The sequence below is a fragment of the Heteronotia binoei genome, chromosome 17 (assembly GCF_032191835.1).
Source record: "Heteronotia binoei isolate CCM8104 ecotype False Entrance Well chromosome 17, APGP_CSIRO_Hbin_v1, whole genome shotgun sequence".
In the NCBI taxonomy this organism is placed as follows: domain Eukaryota; kingdom Metazoa; phylum Chordata; class Lepidosauria; order Squamata; family Gekkonidae; genus Heteronotia; species Heteronotia binoei.
Window position 1 is genome coordinate 32,003,078 of NC_083239.1, and position 14,458 is coordinate 32,017,535.

Consider the following 14,458-nt stretch of genomic DNA (forward strand, 5'->3'; position numbering starts at 1 on the left):
ATAATTGGAGGTATGTAAGGTACCTTACCAGGTTTGTGTACTGATTTATATATATGCAGTTTTTAAATATATTTTATTGCACAGCTTAGAGAAAGCCTGGAAGGTGAAAACAGGTTCTGAATTTTCAGATACCTCGTTTAGCTCTTATGCAGTAAAAATTGGAATTTTCTGCACATCTAATAATCTACATTGACCAGCTGACATTTGCCCATTCTTCTTGGTGTTCTTAAGGTGGTCCTTCGTTCTATTTGCTTTGCGGGATACTGAACCTGCACCTTATTTGAAATTGACTTAAGAAAAAGGATATTGCCTCTGTGGACTCTTTAAAAATGTGTTATTAGGTGTTAGGCTCTTCTCCGTTTGATGTTTTGTTTGCTATAAATATATTTTGATATTTTGATAAGGCTAGTTATAATTTTTGTGTCAGAGTAACTTTAATGGCGATTGTTTTCAGAAGCACGATTGAGACTAATTTGTACAAGGAAGCATTGCTTCGGATCTCTGTGTCAAGCATGAGATTTCAAAATAACCAGTCCTTGGATTTTTGAAACAAAGTTTGGTTTATTGATAATCCATGTGGCTCAGCCGAGCTAGGTATTGGAATTGATACATCGTGACAACAGACTACATGCTTTAAAATGGCACATCAAAGGTTCTATAAACAATTCTACATTCACGTGTGAAATTCACAGCTAAACTTCCTTATAGGCTTCCCAACCCCCACCCCCGCCCTGGCGGGGCACCCCTGGATTTGCAGCCTCCTCCCCCGTTCTCCAAAAATCTGGAAGCGGGGGGGGGGGGGGAACGGCGCCAATTTTGGTGCCACTCTCCCCCATTGCGTTTCCCAGTCCTTATTATTGGGCGGCAGCAGGTAATGTTTTGTGAGCCTCAAAAGAAGGTGCTTCCCCCTCACAGCACCTGGCCGCTGCTGCCGCAGCAACACCAGCGCCGCTGCCACCAGCGCTGCCAGCCTGGGCACAGGCACAGGCAGCAGCTGCCGCCCGCTGCCGCCATCGCCGCTGCTGCGGCCCGAGCTACAGGCTGCCTGAGGAGAGCAGCAGAGAGTCTCCTCTCCCTCTGTCCCACCAGGCCCTGGCAAAGGAAGAGGCCGGCCGCTGCCGGCTGAGGCCCACCAACCCCAACCCGTGGCGGCGGCAGCAACGCGGAGCCTCATCCCTCCCAACTCGGAAGCCCACCACCGAGCGGCCAGGCGGGAGGAGGAGGAGGACGGGAGGTGCTGGCGAAGCCCAGATCTGGAGCGGGGGGCACGGGCTCCACCTACCGCTTGGCGCCGACGCACAAGGAGAGGAGAAGAGAAGAGAAGCGGGGAGGGGAGAGGAGGGGGCGCTGGCCGGACGCCTGCCTGGGCTGCCTGGCCTTTGTTTCCCGGAGCCTCTCCTCTCCCAGCAGCGAGGCCTCCTCTGACCTTCCCTCTCCCTTGGAGGGCGCCGGGGAGGGAGGGAGTGGGGAAGGCCCCCTCTGCCTGCCTGTCTTCGCCATCTGTGGGGTGTGTGCTGCCTTCATGGGAGATTAAGGTGAGAAGCGTATTCACCATCTTCCTGGAAATGTCAAAAGCACAAGTGGTAACAGGTTGTGGCCTTGTTGGGTTTTTGGCCCCTGGTTTTTGGCCACCATGTGACAGACTGTTGGACTTGATAGGCCATTGGCATGATCACCATAGCTTCTCCTATGTTCTTGGGTTGTGCTTTACCAGGGGCACCGAGACTCTAGAGGTTTCCAATGCATAGCATCTAAAGTAGAACCGTAAGAACATAAGAAAAGTCATGTTGGAGCAGGCCAATGGCTCTGTGTCACACAGTGGCAAAAACAAACAAACAAGCAAACAAACCAGGTGCCATCAGGAGGTCCATCAGTTGGGCCAGGACACTAGAAGCCCTCCCACCCCAAGCACCAAGAATACAGAGCATCACTGCCCCTGACAGAGAGTTCCATCAATATACTGTGGCTAATAGCCACTGATGGACCTCTGCTCCATATATTTATCCAATCCCCTCTTGAATCCACCTATGCTAGTAGCTGCCACCACCTTCTGTGGGAGTGAATTCCATGTGTTAATCACCCTTTGGGTGAAGAAGTACTTCCTTTTATCCGTTCTAACTCAACTGCTCAGCAATTTCATTGAGTGTCCACGAGTTCTTGGTACTGTGAGAAAGGGAGAAAAGCATTTCTTTCTCTACCTTCTCTATCCCATGCATAATCTTGTAAACTTCTATCACGTCACCCCTCAGTTGACATTTCTCCAAATTAGAGAGCCCCAAGTGCTTTAACCTTTCTTCATAGAGAAAGTGTTCCAACCCTTTAATCATTATAGTTGCCCTTTTCTGCAATTTTTCCAGTGCTATAATATCTTTCTTGAGGTGTGGTGACCAGAATTGTACACAGTACTCCAAATGAGGCCACACCATTGATTTATACAGGGGCATTATGATACTGGCTGATTATGATATTAGCACTTTGTGCTAATCCCAAAGATTTTTTTTGTTTTCATTTCTATGCCAGTTTTATGCATGGTGAAAAAATGTTGTCAGTTGTTGCTTAAAATACCTCTGGGCAGGGATTCTGACAAACAGGGGTAGGCTTTAGTAGAACCATCAATTTACCATAACCATTATCTTCTTCTGTACAAAGGGCACCTATCTCCATGTTTCGCCAATTCTCATCCTTTCCTTCTCCATTTGTTACTTAGTCTTTCCCTAATGTAGATGAACACACAATTTGAAACGGTGTGCAAAATAGCAACCTTCACAGGCATATCATGGAAACAGGCAAAAGGCATGAAACAAGCATATACATATTTTCTTTACTTAGCCTTGTTGCAGAATATGAGCTTTCTGGTGGCAAAATATGGGGCGGTATAAGAAGATGAAAGTGGGTGCTAATCTGTAAAGAGACAGAAGCGGGTTTCAATTACCCTGCATAAAGTGCTTAGGCAGATCATGAGAAGGAAGGCGGAGGGGTGTGTGTGCATTTGTGCTTAGTTCTCGTGGCCCTTTCTTACACACCCAGGAAAATGCTAATCACCACTTTGAGGTCGGGCAGCAATTTTTCTCCAGGCCAGTTTGGCCAGGGATCCTGGAGAGTGGCGGTTTTTCTTTTCTTTTCTTGCCATCTTCTGGGCATGGAGCAGGGGTGTGTGTGTGTGTGTGTGTGTGTGTGAGGGAGGTATCTATGAATTTTCTGCATTGTGCAGGGGGTTGGACTAGATAACCCTGGTGGCACCTTCCAACTCTATGATTCTATGATTGTCAGTGAAGGTAGTGAGCTTGCTTTCATTGGCAGCCTTCAAAACACGGCTGGATGATTATTTGTTGGAGATGCTTTAGGCTGATCCTGTATGAAGCAGAGGGTTGGACTAGATCAGGGGTGTCAAACATGTGGCCCAGTGGCTCAATTAGGCTCCTGGAGGGTTCCTATCAGGCCCCTGAACAACTGGCTGTTATCTGCTTTCTTCTTCCTCTCTCTTGCTTCCTTCTGCATCACAGCTTGCTTTGCACAGGACCTTCAGAGCAAAGCCTCTTTTTCTTCTACTGGCTGAGGCTCCTTCCCCCCCTTGTCCCCTGGGGAAGGAAGGAAAGGGCCAGAGCTTCCTTTGCCCAGTTCCCTGGATCCCATGGGAGAAATACAAAAAGAACATCTTTAAGACCAATGAGTGCTAATGTTTTAAGCATGTTTTATTTTAAGGTGTTTTTTTTTAAAGTTGATTGTTTTTGTGTTCTTTATAAAGTTTGTATCTCAGCTACCTACTCTTAAATAGGTACACACATGGCCCAGCCCAACAAGGTCTCATTTATTTCTGATCGGCCCTCATAAAAAATCACCCCTGGACTAGATGATCTGTACGCAGGGCTGGCGCTGGGGTTTTTGCTGCCCCATTTAAGACTCTGCCCCCCGCCCTCCAGTGGGGGAGGGCCCTCAGCGCTGGCCCAAATTGAGCCCCATTTGCATGGAGGGCTCCTCTTGAGGAGTCCTCCGCGCAACCTCCCCTTTGACCCTCCTGCAATGCGGGAAGGCTGAGTGGGGACAGACGGTGCTGTTTGCACGGTGGGTTCCTCTTGAGGATCTCTCCATGCAAGGCCCCCTCCCCCACTCGTCACTCCTGTGGCGCAGGAAGGCCAAGCGGGGACAGATGGCCACATTTGCACAGAGGGCTCCTCTGCTCAGTTTTCCTGCTCAACCCTCCCAGTGGTGCAGGAAAACCGAGAAGGGCCAGATCACAGGGCCTCCGAGGACGCTGGGGAAGGGAAACGCCACTCTTTTGGCTCTGAGGGATCGGGAGAGCTCCTCCGATCCCTCAGAATCGAAGGAACACTTGGCCCTTCGCTTGCCCAGTGACCTCGGAGGATGCTGGGTAAGGGAAACACTGTTCTTTCTTGGCTCTGAGGCATCGGGGGAGCGATCCCTCAGAGCTGAGAAAAAATGAGCAGGAGACTCAGGGACGGTGTGAGTGGGGAGAGGGCACCCACCCCCCACCCCTGTCGGGAGTTGGTGCCCTAGGCAATTGCCTAGTTCACCGACTCTCACACACTGACCCTGTCTATATGGTCCCTTCCAACTCTATGATTCTATGAGTCTAAGTGCTGTCCAATCACAGCTGACTTATGGTAACTCCACAGAGCTTTCAAGGTGAGAGACAAACAGAGGTGGTATTTTATTGCTTATTTTATTTATTTATTTATATTTATATTAAGATTTATACCCCGCCCTTCTCACCTAGGTGTCTCAGGGCGGCTTACAACACAGTAATTAAAACAATTTCAGTTTAAACAATTAAAATACCATTAAACCATAATTTAGTAAAAACAAGATAGAATAAAAACCGGCGGCCTATAGATACATTTTTTCATCCAGGATATTTTACATTGTCAGTTAATATCATAGGCCTGCCGGAAGAGGACTGTCTTACAGGCCCTGCGGAATTGCCCTAGATCCCGCAGGGCCCGCACCTCCTCCGGCAGCTGGTTCCACCAATAAGGTGCCGTTATTGAGTAGGCCCGATCCCTGGTGGATTTTAGGCGGGCCTCCTTTGGCCCGGGGACTACCAACAGGTTTTGTGAACCTGAACGTAGTACTCTCTGGGGAACATGTGGGAAGAGACGGTCCCTAAGGTAGGCAGGTCCTAGGCCATATAGGGCTTTAAAGGTCATAACCAACACCTTGTACCGGACTCGGAATATTACTGGCAGCCAGTGCAGACCCTGGAGCCCCGGTCGAATGTGCTCCCATCTTGGGAGCCCTAATAACAGCCGGGCAGCAGCATTCTGCACCAACTGCAGTTTCCGGGTTCGGCACAGGGGTAGCCCCATGTAGAGGGCATTACAGTAGTCCAGCCTCGAGGTGACCGTAGCATGAATCACTGTTGCCAGGTCGTCACGTTCCAGGAAGGGGGCCAACTGCCTCGCCCGCCTAAGATGAAAAAAAGCGGACTTGGCAGTGGCTGCTATCTGAGCCTCCATCGTCAATGAAGGCTCCAACAGCACCCCCAGGCTCTTAACCCTGCCCGACGCTGTTAATGGAGCGCTGTCAAAAACTGGCAGGGGGAGTTCCCTTCCCGGGCCGCAGCGACCTAAGCAAAGGACCTCTGTCTTCGCCGGGTTCAGCTTCAGCCCACTCAGCCTAAGCCACCTAGCCACTGCCTGTAACGCCCGGTCCAGATTTTCTGGGGCGCAGGCAGGCCGGCCGTCCATAAGCAGATAGAGCTGGGTGTCATCAGCATATTGATGGCAACCCAGCCCATACCCTCGGGCCATCTGGGCAAGGGGGCGCATATAGATGTTAAATAACATCGGGGAAAGCACTGCCCCTTGAGGCACCCCACACTCAAGCGTGTGTCTCCGGGACAGTTCCTCCCCAATCGCCACCCTTTGTCCCCGACCGTCAAGGAAAGAGGAAAGCCATTGCAAGGCCAACCCCTGAATCCCTGCGTCGGCAAGGCGGCACGCCAGGAGCCGATGGTCGACCATATCGAACGCTGCCGATAGGTCCAACAACATCAGCACCGCCGAGCCGCCTTGATCCAGATGTCGCCGAAGGTCATCCACCAGGGCGACCAGCACCGCCTCCGTCCCGTGGCCCGGGCGAAAACCAGACTGGTAGGGGCCCGGGCGAAAACCAGACTGGTAGGGGCCTCTGCATAGTAACCCTGGACTTTCCTGCTGGTCACCAAGTTCTCGGATGGTTAACAAAGGTTAGCTGTAGGAATGCATTTAGGATTATCAGCTAATTTGGGATGGATAGATGATTGTCTTTTAACTGTTCTGACTACTAATTAATCAATTACATTTTAAAAATATCAAGTATATTACCAAGTCCTTGCAATAGGTGCATTTTTGAGATATTGTAAGATAAGATAAATGGGATAAATTAAAGCTATAAATCATTGTTAGAAGAAAAGGAACATCTTTTAATATTTTCTTTCTCTTTCCCTTGGAACAAAAATAGCCGCAAACTGTACAGCAGTCCCTTTAACTTAGCACCCTGCTGATTAAAATTTGGCCTTGCCAATTTCAAATTAGGCTCTACTCAATAATCAAGTAAATCTTAAAAACTGATTAATCTACTGATTAAGCACTCTAAACTTCATGGCGATTTGAAGTGCATTTTGTTCTCTGTCTTTCTATTTAGGGTTGGCAGCCTCCTGGTGGGGCCCGGAGATCTCTCAAAATTGCAACGAATTTCCAGAGTACAGAGATCAGTTCCCCTGGAGGAAATGGTTATTTCGGAGGGTGGACTCTATAACCTTATATTCTGCTGAGGTCTCTCCCCTCCCCAACCCCCCCTTCCCCAGGCTCCACCCCCAAATCTCCAGGAATTTCCCAACACACAGCTGGCAACCCCTTGTACTTGAGCTACAGCCAGAGATCTCACCCCTGATAACTTCCCACCCGCACATTTGAAAAAAGAATTAGAAGGTTTCAGATGAGGTTTTAAAAAGGTGTTCAGCATACAAATATATACTTTAATGGGAAAAAAAACTGGATTAGAAAATCTCACACTAGTCTGCCATGTAGTATAAACATATTACCACAGAACTCTAGAATCTGAGAAACTTGAGTGTAATGAAATATTGATATAGACTAATTGATTAATTTTTAAACAAGTAAAGCTTTGTAGCAAATGGGATTTATGTAGATGCTCTGGCAAGGGTGTCTCTTGCAAGCCTATGGAGTTCTGGAATCTGGACATTTGGGCCTATGAGTTAGTTGATCCCCCTCCCCCCGAGACCTCTGTGCTCTTAACACTGGTATATTTCTTGGATGTATTCCCATGAATAGTCTTCAATAGTCTTTAAATGTGGAAGCCCTCTCTTAGGATCCAGGTTTCTTGTTATCAAGAGCAGTTTTCACAGTTTGGGTGGGCCACCAAATTCACTTCAGAGGCTTCAGGATTCTGCCTTGTTATAACTGGCATTCTCTTTTGGGTGCAGTCAGACGTTACACTAAAAGCGGATGCATCATGCTCCAATTTGAACCGCCCAATTTTGAATCGGCACATTTCTGATCAGACGACCACTCCCGAAAGAGAGCGGTCCTGCACTGGTCCCATATTTGAATGATCAGACATCGCAGATCTGTATCGCTTCCTGTGGGCATGTGCTTGAAATAACAAGTTCCGGCAAAATCTGGAGTGGAGAGAGAAGCAAACACATGCACACACTTGGAGCGGGGGAGGAAGGGTGGGGATGAAGACATCCCGATTGCCTTTTTCTTCCCCCCCCAACACGCGCACACACATACACACCCCACACACCTCCCGTGGGGGCAGGGGGGGCGGGTTGCAATCTCTTTGTCAATATGGTTGCTCTAGAACTCAAGACATTTGTAGATGGATGGCGAGGGAAAAGGACTTGGGTTCGGACCTTGGGCGGCAGAGAGGGCTTTCTTGCTTTCCACGCCTCCTGCAACCCTTCCCCCCTCCCGTTATTAGTGTTATTGTTGAAGATGGATCACTTTCCAAGAAAGAAAAGCAGCCCTTTCCAAAACTTTTTTAAAAAGAGAGAGTCAAATCTGGATGGTGCTCTTTTATTACAGGGGAGCTGAAGGATGCAGTTAAGCTTTTGGAGGAGAGTGAGTGGGGAAGCTGGAGCGTTTCCTGGAGAATGACAATTTCAGTGTGTGTGTTTGAAAGAAAAAAAAAAAAGGCCGAGGTAGTTGCAATGCATTTTGTGTAGTTGAAAAACAGCTGTTGTGGGAAGGGATCCTCGTGAGGGGAGGGGGGAGAGAAGCCTAGCCAGACGCATTCAAACTGCCGATCAGCAGAGAACTACTTTCAGGGAGAAGTGATACTTGATGTTGACACATGGAGATTCCACATAACGGGGATATTATATTCCAGTTCCTCTAAAAAAGAAAGATTCTGCTCCTGTGTAGCCTGTATTGACAGGAAAAATGCAACACTCTGCTAAACGGTTATGTGGTCATGGGCATGCATGAATTCATCTGTTGATAATGGCGCCAGAAACGGTTGCAGTTTGAGCGAAGAGCAAACCGGCTGCATTGCGGATGAGCCGTTCAGACAGAAATAACTCGATTGTATGCGGCACCAAGCAGGAAGGTCCAGACTTCCTCTGTGGTCAAATTGTGGCGAGATTGATCCGAGGCAAGTCGGGATGACTACAAGTTGCTGCCGAGTAACAGATGTGGAAGTCTGAACATGCTTGTTTCTTTTTTAGTGCAGTTTGGCAAATGGAAAGTCCTGAACTAGCATTGGAAACAGCCCCGTAGCCAGAAATTTTGGGGTGGGGGGGCCCCAGGACATAAAATTTGGGGGGGGGGCATGGAGGCTTGGCTGCTTCTTTCAGCTGCCGAGCCCCAGCTCTCTCTCTCTCATGCTCTTGCGGGTGGGAAGAGCCTGGGGAGAGCAGCAGCGGCAAAAACGGGGCTGCGGGAAGAGCTTGGGCGGCAGGGAAGAGCCTGGGGAGAGTGGCGGTGGCAAAAATGGGGCAGTGGGGAGAGCTTGGGAGACAGGGAAGAGTGTGGGGGGGAGCGGCGGCAGCGAAAACAGGGCTGCGAGAAGAGCTTGGGAGGCAGGGAAGAGCCCGGGAGGAGTGGCGGCAGGGAATACAGGGCTGTGGGGAGAACTTGGGAGGCAGGGAAGAGCCTGGGGGGAGCGGCGGTGGCAAAAATGGGGTCGTGGGGAGAACTTGGGAGGCAGGGAAGAGCCTGGGGGGAGCGGTGGCAGCGAAAACAGGGCTGCAGGGAGAGTGGAGGAGGCAGGGAAGAGCCTGGGGGGAGCAGCTGCGGTGAAAATGGGGCTGTGGGGAGGCAGCCGAGAGCAGCTGTAGCAAAAATGGGGCTGTGGGAGGCATGAATGGGGCGGGAAGAGCCCATGAAGAGCGGTGACAGCGGTGAAAACGGAGCCGCAGGGAGAGCAGTGGGGAAAGGAGGGGCTACACAGGTGGAAGGGGGGGGTTAGGTGGAGGGGCCGGGCCCCACCATGGCTATGGGCCTGGTTGCAAAGCTCCCGCTGGGGGTGCATTTTCCCCCAGTTTGGGGGTCCCCAACCCGCTGGCATGATCCCACAAATAGCTCCATTGTCATGCAACATGCAAGCCAAGATGACATCACCTGGAAGTGGTGTCATCATGCTGGCACGTCATGTGGGGATGCTCTAGCATTTGGGGTAAAAACCTCTATGGTAAAAAACCTCTATGGTACCATAGAGGCTTTACCCCAAAAGCTAGAGCATCCCTTGTGTGACATGCCCAGAGTGATGACATCACTTCTGGGTGACATCATCGCACCCGATGCACAGAGCGCACGTGAGAGAACTCCCCCATTGCATCCAAGGTAGAATCTGGCAACCCTATTCTGAACTCATGCTACTGCATTGTCCTAAGTGGAAATGGGTGTAGGGTAGTGTATGAAATAGAGGCATTGAAATCTAACACATTGTAAAATCATTAATATAACATTGACTTTTTTCTCCTTATGGAGTTCTTGTGGAACAGGCTCTTTGACGTAGCAATGACTGACTTTAGCCTGTCTGCAGACCTTTGATTTTTTGGAAGCAATTCAGTTAGTACCACAGGATATAAGACAAGAGACAACCCGAGAATTTGTCTCCTCTCCAAGTTTCCTAGCCGCCTTGTCCCACTTCCAGCTTGTATCTGCTCCTGTTGGAAAAAGGTTTTGCCAATTTTTCTTCTGCTTCCTTGGGTTCGGGAACAGGTGGGATACCAGATAATGGCTTTTGACGCTACTTGGTCTGAATCCCTTCATCAAGCTAAACAAATAAAAGCACTGCAACAATTTAGCAAAATGGTATAATTGTTCGTGCGTTTGTGTTTTGCCCCAGCATGTAATATAATCCCCTTCTTGGCTCTTGACAACGATTCAATTTGGCAGGAAGACTGAATGTAGCCTTCAGTATTTTTATGTCCAAGCTGAAAAAGTGCGTATGCCCAGCCTCACACCACTCCTGCAGACTTGGCACCTCCCTCTCTGTCCTGCCTATATATCAGCTGAGAGGAAATTGAAGGGCAGTGATTAAAATGGGGAATTCGCTGCCAGAGGATGTATTGATGACCAAAAGCACAGACAGTTTTAAAAAGGAGATTTGGTCTAGAACAGGTTGTTAGCCCTAGGGTTGTGAAGTCCAGCTCAAGAAATATCTGGGGACTTTGGGGGTAGAGCCAGGAGCAAGGGTGTGACAAGCATAATTGAACTCCAAAGGGAGTTCTGACCATCACATTTAAAAGGACCGCACACCTTTTAAAGGCCTTCTCTCCATTTGGAAATACTGAAGGATAGGGGCACCTTCTTTTAGGGCTCAGAGAACTGGGTCCCCTGTTCCAGTTTTTTTTTTTAAATTTGAGAGGTTGTGTTTTGAGGAGATGCACTGGATGCTATGCTGAAAATTTGGTGCCCCTACCTCAAAAAATAGCCCCACACAAAGACCCAGATACTCACAGATCAATTCTCCATTATACCCTATGGGAATCAGTCTCCATAAGGTATAATGAAGTGCCCAGAAGACACCCCCCCCCCTTTCTGATAATCCTGAAGCAGGGGAAAGGCCTCCAAACTGGGGGATTCATTGCCCCCACCTGGGGATTGGCAACCCTATTAGCCATGGTGACTAAAGGGAACCTGCACATTCAGAGGCAGTAAACTTCTGAATACCTGTGTAGGCTGTGTTGGGAGGCAACATAGGGGAAGGCCTCAATCTCTAAATTGTTGACCCTCCAGATAGGGTCACCAAATCCCTCCCAGCAACCAGTAGGGGGCGGGGCGACTTACAAGGAAAAAGAGAAAGGTCTAAGGTCTAGGCCTGGTCACCAGTGTTGCACAGGAAGTGACATCATGACCAAGTCTAGGTGCAAGCTAAGTCAGAATCCAAAGTCAGAGTCAAGATCCAGTCAAGAAGGTCAGTTACCAGAGAGCAGAGTCCAGTTCGGAGTATGGTCCAGAAAGTAAGGTCTAGCAGTCCAAAGTCATATACAAGAGCAAGCAGGTCCAGTAGCCAAGTCCAAAGTTGGTCTGGAGGTAGGGTTGCCAAGTCCCCCGCAGCCTCCGGCAGGGGACTGTTTTCATGCATGCAGAGCGTGCACCGGCCACTCTAGGAGCTTCTGGGAAAACCCTATAGTTTCCCCAGACGCTCTACCAATTTGGGAGGGAAAACTTTACTTTTCCCTCCCAAATTGCTAGAGCGTCCCGGAAAACCATAGAGTTTTCCCGAAAGCTCCTAGAGCAGCTGGCGCATGACTGCAAGTGACGTCATCGTGCCGGTGATGTCAGAGAAGGATCCCGCCCCACACCGGCTCAGTGAGAGCCAGTGGGTTGGGAACCTCTGGGACAAGGGAAACCCCATCAGGCCCGGGAACTTGGCAGCCTTATCTGGAGGTCATTGAAGTGTCTGTTCCTTCTTAAAAAAAAAAAAAGCCATGCTGGTGGCCAAGGGGGACCCACCAACCCTAAGCTTGCTGGTGTAGTTTACCCTCGAAAGGATTGCCAACTTGATACTGGCCACTGGCAGAGGATGAGGCAGGGGAGCTGCCAGATCCAGTTGGGAAACTCCTAGAGATTTGGGTGGAGCCTGGGGAGGACAGGGACCTCAGTGGGGTACAACACCATAGACCCACCCTCCAAAGCTTCCAACTGATCTCTGCAGTCTGGTGATGAGCTGTATTTCCAGGGGATCCCCAGGTCCCATCTGGAGGCTGACATACCTACTCTGGTAGGGCTTTGGTCTGCTGGGTTTGTCTAAGGTTGCCAGATCTTCACCTAGGGTTGCCAAGTCCAACCCCAGAAATATCTGGGGACTTTGGGGGTGGAGCCAGGAGACACTGGGGTGGAGCTAGGGGGGAAACGGCGCCGGGGAGCGTGGCGAGCCGACCCGCAGCTGCTGCCTCTTCTCCGCTCGCCATGGCTGCTCCGCCTGAGCCCATCTCGGAGGAGCAGCTACGGCGAGCGGAGAAGAGGCGGCAGCGGCGCGGCAGCCTCGCCCACTCCGCCTCTGGGGTGGAAACGGAGGGGGGGTGGAGGCGGGCCAGGGGCGTGGCGAGCCACAAGTCCAGGTCCTAGAAGGGCCCAGATTCGCGGCTCGCCATGCTCCTGGCCTGCCTCGCCCTCCCCTTCTCTGGTTTCGCCTATGCTGCTCTTGGCTGCTCCTCCGAGATGGGCTCAGCCTGGGCCCATCTCGGAGCAGCAGCTGCGGTGGGCAGGAAGGGGGCGGCAGTGGCGCGGCGGCCTCGCCTGCTCCAGGATCGGGCGGCTCGCCATGCTCCCCGGCGCCGTTTCCCCCTCCCCCCACTTCCGTTTTTTTGGGGAGCGGGGGAAGAGGGTGGAAATCCTGGGGTCCCCCGCCAGGGCGGGAGGGTTGGGAAGCCTATCTTCACCCAACGAGAGTGACTATACTATTAAATGTCCCGAGGCATTAAAATGAACTGCAGCATCTCCTATACAATTTCTATGTAGTCTATTTGTCCATTCTCCCTTGCTCGGCTGCTGAGAAGCAAATCAGGAAACAACTGTTGAGTAAGGGCAAATGGGGGACAGTGGAGGAACAGGAGTCTGAGAGGGTGGCCACGTGTTTTCTCAGTCCTCTCCCCTCCCCCCGCTTTGAGGCTTGTGAGTCTTATCTTCTGAAATGTCTGGGTTCTGCTCCTGCCCAGTAAAACTGCCCCCCCCCCGGTTCTTTTTTTGGCTGCAGAAGCTTTTTGTAAGCATTTGAGTGACAGGTTGTCCGTTAAGGAGTTGAATTCTGCCAGATGCCCCAGGCACTTCTCTGTGTTGTGTCTCTTTCTAAATGATAGTAATGATGCATAAATTTGAATCTCTGACTGCAAATAAGCATATGCAGTTTTTACCATCTCCTCTTTTTTGTGGGCTGTTGTCCTCTTTTTTTGGTCATCTGTAGGTGGTAGGGTTGCCAACTTCTCAGTTGGGGTGGGTTTCCCCCCAATTTCAGGGGCTCCAATCTGACACCAGCCAACTGGCAAGTAGGGGAAGCTCCACCCCCAAACAGCCCCATTCCACATCAATGTCATCAGTGTGATGATGTCACCCGGTAGTGACATCATCACATCAGGCAAGTCACACATTGACACTCTGGCATTTTGACCAAAATTCTATGGTCACTATATAGTTTTTGGCCAAAATGCAGCATCTCTGCATGATGTGACTGGTGCAATCACATCACTTCTAGGTGATGTCCTTTTGCCACGTGCACAAAGTGTGCATGCAAAAAGATCCCCGGACGGACCCGGGAGCTTCCCTGCTGGAAGCCTAGTAAGACCTGGCAACCCAAGTAGGTGGTCTGTGATTATTTAAAGTCTAAGGTGCAGGTAGCTTCTTAGTGCTCAGACAATAGCTTCATTTCACTACCCTGTAACTTGATGGTCCCAAACCAAAGTGTAGCAGAGTGAAACTAGTAGAAGCCCTTTCACATACCCTGAATAGTGCACTTCCAATTCACTTCCAATGCACTTTACAACTGAATTTTACTGTGTGAAATGGCAAAATCCATTTGCAAACCATCTCTAAAGTACATTTAAAGTGGATTGAAAGTGCATTATTCAGGTTATGTGAAAGTGCCTCAGGTCACATGCAGAAAAGGCAGGGCTTCTGAATACTCAAGTGTTCAGTAAAATCTTACTTTTTAGAAGTGGAAATTTTAAAAATGTACTCAGCAAAACCTGGACTACTAGTACCACCTAAAAAACAGAAGCCGATAGTGAGGAAAAGAGGGAAAGGGGTGGTGACACTTCAGACTGGAAAACAGCAGCTGTCAAGAACTGATACAAACTCTACAAGAGAAGAGAGAGATCTATGGACTGAACTAACCAATAATCCAATTATCTGATATGAGAGGGAAAAAAGAGTGGCAGAATCCTCAGGGATGTTTGTACGCTGCCCATTTCCTTTCCTTTCCTTGCTTTTATATAGTCTCATGCTCTCCATCTGATCTCTGCAACAGTTATTCTTAAATATCAAGTCCT